This window comes from Lutra lutra, chromosome 8, assembly GCF_902655055.1.
Source record: "Lutra lutra chromosome 8, mLutLut1.2, whole genome shotgun sequence".
In the NCBI taxonomy this organism is placed as follows: Eukaryota; Metazoa; Chordata; class Mammalia; order Carnivora; family Mustelidae; genus Lutra; species Lutra lutra.
In genome coordinates, this window is record NC_062285.1 from 46622880 (window position 1) to 46632367 (window position 9488).

The 9488-nt window shown below is 36.7% G+C and overlaps 1 pseudogene; it reads left to right on the forward strand.

Annotated features, from left to right (window-relative positions):
* The first annotated feature begins 8246 nt into the window (after positions 1-8246).
* On the forward strand, positions 8247-8727 carry LOC125106862 (ATP synthase subunit d, mitochondrial-like; annotated as a pseudogene).
* The last annotated feature ends 761 nt before the right edge of the window (positions 8728-9488 follow it).

The following is a 9488-nucleotide window of genomic DNA, read 5'->3' on the forward strand; positions in this document are numbered from 1 at the left end:
AGAGAGAGAGAGAGAGAGAGAGAAAGAGATCTTATCCTTTTCAATTAACTTAGTAAAACTTTACAATGGTGTGTATTACAGTATAAGAATATGGTTAATGACTGACAGATTTGTAATAACATTTTTCAAGTTCTTTATTTTCAGAATAACATCCTTTAACTTTGTTTTTCTTTGTTTTTTTGTACACTCTTGTTGCCATAACATAATGAAGACTTCCAGTTTTAAGGCCAGACAGTACCACATGTGATTTCAAACTTCGTTTTGACTTTAATGAGTAAGAGGAGAACTGAGAATCTGTATGTAAGGATGAAATTAAAAAGGGAGTTTATCCTGTTCTTTATTTCCCTTAGCATGTCCTGTGCTGTACAATTAGGCTGTGACCTTTGATGATACAAAATAGCTAATAGCACAATGATTAAATGGGACTTAATCTTTATGAAGTTTTGATTATCTTATCAATTCATAGATGATACTAGGTATATCCGGCTAGATTACATTTGGGGGTTAGCTGAAGTTTAAACTTTTAACCTTTAAAATACTTTAAAAATCAGCTTATGAGGTACTTTTTCAATGTTCTACTTAGGCATGGTACTGTGCTAACCTATGGGAAAATGGGTACACAAAAGACTTAATATTCCATATTTGTTCTGATTTTTTTCATGTTTTTAATATATTCCAAGTTACTAAATAGGATGCACTATGTCATAAATATTTGTCTTGTTACACAAAGTGACTGAACTTTATTTTTGAACTTTATTCTAGAAGTTAGGTGAACAGGACAGTGCATGTCCATAGTTGTGTTTTACAGATTTTAGCAAAAATGTGATTATGGACCTGAAGAGAAGTAACAGAGGACTAAAATAATCTGGGGAAGAGGAAATGAGGCCTGATCTTGGACTATTACAGAGAAGAATGAAACAATAGATATCAATGCCAGCTGCAATTTAAATTACTTGAGGATCCTAACAATTACCCATGCTTGACCCTACTCTCTGATATGCTCTTACATGTGCCCAGCCTTTAATCCTAGACCACTAGTTTTTTTTTGTTTGTTTGTTTTTTAAATAAAAGCTCCCTAGGTGATTCTAACGAGCATTCAGCATTAGGAACCACTAATGAAGGGTTTTGCACAAGGTGGAAGTGATGAATTGGGTGAAATGATTGGATGAATCAGAGGAAAACATGGAAGAGAACTCCAGAAGGCCCTGGGCTTACTAATATGGGCTAACTGAGGCTCTATTATGACAGAAAAACCTGGGAAAGAGCAAGCATAGTGGCAGGTAGAGACAATGAGTTCATTTTTTCAAGCCTACTGAGTTTAAAGTACCAATGAAACATTCAGGTCATGTCAGATAGGTAATGAACAGGTTTTATTGGATTTGTAATTAGAGGTTATTGTTGATTTTGGAAAGAGCAGTTTCAATGAAGGGCTTATTTTAGAATTGAGCTTTCGTTGGGTTGGACAATGAATAAGAGATTTGCAAGTGGAAATAGCACACACAGACTTCTCTTTGAGGGGGTAAAGGCAAAGTACAGTAGTGTTTATGAAGGGGAGGCAGAATCCAAAAAGTGCATTTTTTTAAAATATGGGAGAAAAAGAGTGTGTTTATTTATGCTGCAAAGGGAGAGGGAGGAGGGAGAGCGGTGTGTTAAGAACCTAGAACTGAAAATAAAAAGGAAATGAAAGCAGGGGTGTCCATATCTATATGGAAAGAAAGTCATAATGTGTAAGGAAGAAACAGAACCAAATCCCATAGAAAATCTAATGGGGTAAACAGTGAAGAAGCAATTGGCGCTTAGGTCTTTGGTGACCTTCCACACAACAGTGTCACTAGTGTGGTAGACCATAAATCAAAGAGCAATCATAGGGGTTGATAAGCCCTATGGGTGAGTTTCAGCTTATACCTGGGCTACTGAGGGAAAGTTAATGACTCCAAGATTATAAATAGATTAATAAGAGAAATTAGCCAAGTCATAATATCCTTATTTATAAAGTAAAAACACTTTGTCTCACAGGATTGTTGTGAAGGTTCAATGAGTTAATATGTGCAAAGTGCAGTATGTACTACATAGTATTTACTAAATGGTTGTTCTTCATTTGTGAAAGAGGTCAGTTCTGTTCACCCTGAAATTGGTGTAAAAACTGTGTTGATAGAAAATAATAAAACCATATCATATACGATATAAAAAGTTTTGGGGCCCTGCTGGTATTTGTGCTAAATAGAATGAGAAGATGTAGAGGCACTGCATTTAAACCACCTTTTTTCAGAAATTGTGTGGCTGCAAAGAAGGTTAAAGAGTAACCAGTGGCAGACTAAGTGAAAATACAGTTTCTTTGACAGAGACCAGAAAGGTTGACAGCTGAGCAAAAGAAGAAGTAGAGAAGGAGAAATTGATAAAAGAAGGGATTTATTGGGAACAGGTTGGGAATATCAAAGGGAAGGGTTATTGTGAGAACAATCTATGTTTTTGCTGTTAGATAAATGAACAAAAGTGGATGAAGCTGGGGAGAAATTTAAAAGCGAGGTTAAAGGAAATAATGCCTAGGGGCCTCTGGGCTGAGGGAGTAGCAGCACAGAGAGGTTTTAAGTAGAGGAGATTTATCTGCTGAGTACACAAGATACAGAGTTTGGTTTAAAATTAAGGCAAACATGCCTCTCTGCCTGCTTGTGATCTCTCTGTCAAATAAATAAAATCTTAAAAAAATAATAAAATTAAGGCAAACAAAATATCTGAAGCAAATTTTGGTGTTTTTAGATACTCAGAGCTCAAAAAGCAGTAAAGTCATAATATAAGGAATTTAATCTGTAGAGATATGTGACTTTTCCATTAGCGTAATGCAGCCAGGACAAAAAATGGTAAATGAATAGGTGGATCATTGGATGAAAATAGGCAAGGTTAAAAGGCTAGCATCTCTTGAGTCCTTACTCTGTGCCAAAAGTTCTAAGAACTTTATAACTTAATCTAATCTTATTTGAGATATATATCATTGCTACTACCATTCTGTAACAAGAAAACTGGGGCAGGGAGAGGTTAAACAGTTTCCCTACTGTCTCGTATTAGTATGTGGCACAGCCAGGATTTTAACCTCTGTCGTAGCAAATAGTACAGTGTTAGCTTACATGCCATGAAGGAGTATATGATAGGGCTATAAGAAGACTCAGAGGGCCAGTAAAATAAAAGGGAATGATGTTTATAAATCTAGATCGGTTAGAAACTAGATTTGAAAGTGGAGAGCAGTTTAATTAGAGATAGGGAATAAGGAGAGATCCATTGATTAACAAATATTTTTGTGCTCTTGTGTGCCAAGAATTGTGTTAGAAGCAGTGAATAAAATGTAAGTACAGTTGACCCTGAACAACACATGTGTGAACTATGGGGGTCAATTTACATGTGGATTTTTTACAATACAGTACTACAAATATGTTTTCTCATGCTTTTCATAACATTTACTTTTCTCTAGTTTTATTGTAAGAATATAGTATATAATATATATAACATAAAATATGTGTTTATAGACTCTTTGTGTTATTGATAAGGCTGGTCAACAATAAGCTATTAGTAGTCGAGTTTTGGGGGAGTCAAAAGTTATACATGAGACTTCAGGCCCAAATTGGTAACATAGGAAGATCCTGAACTCACTTCCTCCATGGACACATCAAATATACACCTATTTATACAGCAAAAACTGAAAGCTGACTGAACAGCTTCTGTACAACAGAAGACGGACCATGTACAAAATGGGAAGAGAGAGAGAGACATGGTAACAGAGAATCCCCACCCCCAATGTTGCAAACTGAAGTGGGGAGGGATAGTACCAATGGATGTGAGCAGATTCATTAACCCTCAGGCTCACAAAAAGGGCCATGACTTAAAAGGGCAACTTGAATATAAAAAGGATCGAGCCCCAGAACCCTGCCCAATGGCAGGGTAATTGCTAGAACTCACTTCAGGTCAGAGGGGCTGGCAAATGCCATGGTTTACATTCTCACTCCACCTTAATAGTGTGGGTCCTTGATGACAGGGTTCAGGCACTGTAACTGTCCTGATGCCTCAGTGAGCCCCAGGCCCCTAGTAGATACCAGCCCTGGAGGCCCTGGGGCACAGGGAGAAAAAAGGCATGTTTTAAAAGAGCAACTATGATATACAAAATGCAGGTCCAGAAGTCCCCAAATGGAAGGGGAAAGCTACTGAAAGTCTCTCCAGGTTGGAGGGGCTGGTGAGCTCAAGAATTTATATTATTACTCCACCATGATAGTGTGGACAAGACCAATATCCAGTGACTGAGGTGGCCTACCACCTCAGTGAGCCCTGGGCCCCTAGCCCACACAAGCCCCAGCCATCTATCATCAAGGTCATGCATACCCAAACACCCATGGGCAGTGCTCACTAAAGCTCCAGGTATCTTGCCAAGGTGACAAAGGTGCAAAGGATCCTGGACACTCCAGACCTGCACCCTTTTGGTTCCAAACAACTTGCCAGGGCAACCACTGCACAAAGTGCTCCAAGATCTCTGGCTCATGCCTACCTCAGCTCCAGCTGCCCCACAAGGGCACCCATGTGCAGCACCTGAGGACTCCCTGGCCCATGCCCCATCTCAGTTCCAGCCACTCTGCCAGGGCACCCCTCCCCACCCACACACCCGGCTTGCACTCAGTCCAGTTTCAGCCATATCACCAGGGTGCCCTCTGCATGGAGAGCTCTGGAACTTCCCAGCCTGCACCCACTTCAGCTCCAGCCATCCCACCAGTGTGGTCCCAGCACAAACTGCTTCAGGACCCCGAGTCTGCAACCAGGCATACACAGTCTACATAAGGGATGATGATGATAACAAGTTTATTCCTTCAAGTTTAGGAGAAGTATCTTTTCTGCCTAATTCATAGAAACAAGCAAAGAAAGTCAATTGAAATGAAGAGACAGAAGGATATGCTCCAAATGAAAGAACAAGACAAAACCTCAAAAACAAACAAACAAACAAACAAACAAGTAAATGAAACAGAGATAAGCAATATGCCTAATAAAGAGTTCAAGGTAATGGTCATAGTGGGGGGCCTGGGTGGCTCAGTCAGTTGGCCATCTGCCTTTGGCTCAGGTCATGATCCTAGAGTCCTAGGATCAAGCCCTGCATTGGGCTCCCTGATCGGCAGAGAGCCTGATCCCCCTCTGCTCCTCACCCTGCTCATGCTCTCTCTAATGAATAAATAAAATCTTAAAAAAAAAAAAAAAAAAAAAAAAAAGCAATGGTCATAGAGATGCTCACCAAACTGGAGAGAAGAGTAGATAAACTCAGTGAGAACTTCAACAAAGAGATAGAGAATTTAATAAAGAACCAATAAGAGTTGAAAAATGCAGTAACTGAAATGAAAAATACACTAGAGGAAATCAATAGTAGATTAGAGAATGAAGAGAGATCAGTGGTCTTCAAGAATGGGTAATGAAAAACATCCAGACTGTACAGCAAAAAGAAAATAGAATTTTAAAAAATGAGAATAGGTGAAGGGATATCTTAGACAATGTCAAGCAAATAAACATTTGCATTATAGGGGTCCCACAGAAGGGGAAGAGAGAGAGAGAAAGGGGCAAAAAATATGTATTTGAAGAAATATAGCTGAAAAACCTCCTTAACCTGGGGAAGGAAACAGACATCCAGGTTCAAGAAGCACTGAGAGTTACAATCAAGATACACCCAAGGAAGTCCACATCAAAACATATAATAATTGAAATATCAAGGATTAAAGATAAAGAAATTTATAAGTAGAAAGAGAGAAGTGACTACTTATATACAAGGTAAATTCTATAAAATTATAGTTGAATTTTCAGCAGGAACTTTAAAGGTCAGAAAAGAGTGGCATGATACATTCAAAATGTTGAAATTAAAAAAAAAAATCAAGAAGACTCTACCCAGCAATGACATCATTCATAACTGAAGAAGAGACAAAGAGTTTACCAGACAAATAAATTTAAAGGATCTTATCAGCCCTAAATTGGCCTTATAAGAAATTTGTTAAAGGGACTTCTATCAGTGGAAAAGGTTATAAGTAGAAGAAAATGATGAAAGGAAAAGGGACTCACAAAAAGATGTAAAATACAACAACATATACATAGAATGTGGAGGGGGGGATAAAAATAAAGTTGTTTTAGAATGTGTTTGAACTTAAGTGACCACCAACTTAATACAGATTGCTATACACTTAGGATATCATGGTAACCACAAACCAGGAACATGTAACACATAAAAAAATAAAGAGTAACAAAGCCAAGCATGTTATTGAATCTCATTAATCACAAGGAAAGAGAACAAGAGAAGGAATAAAGAACTACAAAAACAACCAGGAACAATGGACAAAATGGCAATAAATACATACCTATCAGTAAGTACTTAAAATGTAAATGGTCTAAATGTTCCAATGAAAAGACACAGGGTGGCAAAATAGATTAAAAAACAAGACACATCTATATGCTGCCTATAAGAACAGACTGAAAGTGAAAGGATAGAAGATTATACATGCAAATGAAAGTGAGGAAAAAAGGCAGAGCAGCAATACTTATATCAGACAAAATAGATTTTAAAACAAAGACTGTAACAAGAAACAAAGAAGGGCACTATATAATAATAATGGGATCAATAGAGCAAGAGGATGTAGCATTTGTAAATATGTACCCAACATAGGAGCACCTTAAAACACACAGCAAATATTGACATACATGAAGGGAAGAATTCATAATAATACAATAATAGGAGACTTCGCAACCCACTTACAGCAATAGATACATCATTCAGGCAATAAAATCAATAGGAAAACAATCTTTGAATGACACATTAGAACAGATATACGTAAAAGATATATACAGAACATTCTATTGATCAACAACAGCATACACATTATTTTCAAGTTCATGTGGAACACTCTCCAGGTCAGAGTACACCTTAGGCCACAAAACAAATCTCTGTACATTTAAGAAGACTGAAATAATATCAAGTATCTTTCCCAACTGCAACTGTATGAAATAATTACATGAAAAAAAAACTGGATAAAACACTATCACATAAAGGCTAAACAATATGCTACTAAACAACCAATGGGTCAATGAAAAACTCAAAGAGGAAGTAAAAAAAAATGTGAGACAAATGAAAATGAAACAATGGTACAAAATTTTTGAAACACAGCAAAAGCAATTCTAAGAGAGAAATTTATAGCCTACCTCAAGAAATGAGAAAAATCTCAGATAAACAATTCAACCTCACACAATTTAACCTCAAACCTCTTGTTTGTACAAGAACAAACACGGCTCAAAGGAAGTAAAAGGAAGGAAATAATAAAGATCAGAATGAAAATAAAAATAGAGGCAAAAACACAAGAGAAAAGATCAATGAAACCAAGAGCTCATTCTATGAAAAGATAAAAATGATCAATCTTCAGTCAGTCTCATCAAGAACAGAGAGAGGAACCAAATAAGTAAAATCAGAAATGAAATAGGTAAAATAAGAGATGATACCACAGAGACACAAAGAATTATGAGACTACTATGAAAAATTGTACATCAAATAACTTGAAAACCTAGAAGAAATTGATAGAAACATGCAACCTTCCAAAACTAAAATCAGAAGAAATAGAAAATTTGAACAGACTAATTACTAATAAAAAATGCATTGATAATCAACAAGATCTTAACAAATAAAAGACTGAGACCAGATGGCATCACACACGAATTCTATCGAACATTTGAAAAAAAATTAATACCAATTCTTCTCAAATTATTCCAAAACATAAAGGAGGAAGGATAGGTTCCAAACACATTCTATGCATTCAGAATTACCCTGATATCAAAACCAGATAAAAACTGTACCAAAAGGGCGCCTGGGTGGCTCAGTGGGTTAAAGCCTCTGCCTTCGGCTCAGGGTCCTGGGATCGATCCCCACATCAGGCTCTCTGCTCAGCAGGGAATCTGCTTCCCCCTCTCTCTCTGCCTGCCTCTCTGCCTCCTTTTGATCTCTGTCAAATAAATAAATAAAATCTTAAAAAAAAAAAAACTGTACCAAAAAAAAAGAAAAAAAGAAAAGAAAGAAGTACAGTCCAATATCCCTGATGACCATGATGTGAAAGTCCTCAACAAAGTATTAGCGAACCAAATTTGACAATGCATTAAAAAGACTCTTCACCACAATTAAGTGGGATTTATTCTGGGAGTGCAAAGATGGTTGAATATTTGCAAATCAGGCTGTGGGCTCTGGGCCGCCAGGGTCAATGAAGGATTACAAGATCGCTGGGTGAAAACTTGCTCTAAAAACCACTGACTGGGTAGCTTTTGTGGGGATCATACCCCAAAACCAGAGGCCATTGCTAACTCCCCGAAATCCTGGAATGAGACACTTACCTCCAGGTTGGCTACTCTCCCTGAGAAACCACCCAGGCTCACTACAAAGTCAATATGGTAAAGACTGGCTTGGTAGATGACTTTGAGAAGTTTAATGCCCTGAAGTTTCCTGTGCCAGAGGATAAATATACTGTTTAGGTGGATGCTGAAGAAAAAGAAGATGTGAAAAGTTGTGCTGAGTTTTTGTCTCTCAAAGGCAAGGATTGAGGAATGTGAAAAAAAGCTGGAGAGGATGAGGAACATAATTCCATTTGATCATGTGACCATTGAGGACCTGAATGAAGTCTTCCCAGAAACCAAATTAGACAAGAAGTATCTCTTTTGGCCTCAAAGCCAATTGAAAATTTATAAACTTGAGATGGGAAGAAAGTTCTGGCCCTTTAATTAAAATAAAAATAATTAAAAATTATTAAAATAATTTTTAAAATTAAAAATTAAAATAATGATGTGGTCAAAAAAATTTGTAAATCAATGTGATACACCACATTAACAAAAAGCAGGATAAAAATCATATGATTATCTCAAGAGACGTAGAAAAAGTGTCTGAAAAATTCAACATCCATTCATGATAAAACTTTGAATGAAATGGGTTTAGAGGGATCCTACCTCAACATAATACAGGCCATATATGACAAACTCACAGATAACATCATACTCAATGTGAAAACCTGAAAGGTTTTCCTCTTAGATCAGGAGCAAGACAAGAATGTCCACCCTCACCACTTTTATTCAATATAGTATTGGAAATCCTAGCCATAGCAATTAGACAAGAAAAAGAAATATCTTATATTTCTATCTTATATATCTTATATTACCTAATTGGTAAGGTAAAAGTACAACTGTCATTACTTAGAGATGACATGATACTGTACAGAGAAAACTCTTAAGACTCTATCAAGAAACTATTGGAAGTAATAATGAATTTCATAAATTTGCAGGATACAAAATTAATATACATAAATTTGTTGCATTTCTGTACACTAATAACAAAGTACCAGAAAAACAAATCAAGAAGGAAGTAATTCCATTTACAATTGCACAGAAAAAATAAAACACCTAAGAATCAACCAAGGAGGTACAATAGTCATACTCTAAAAACCATAAAACATTGA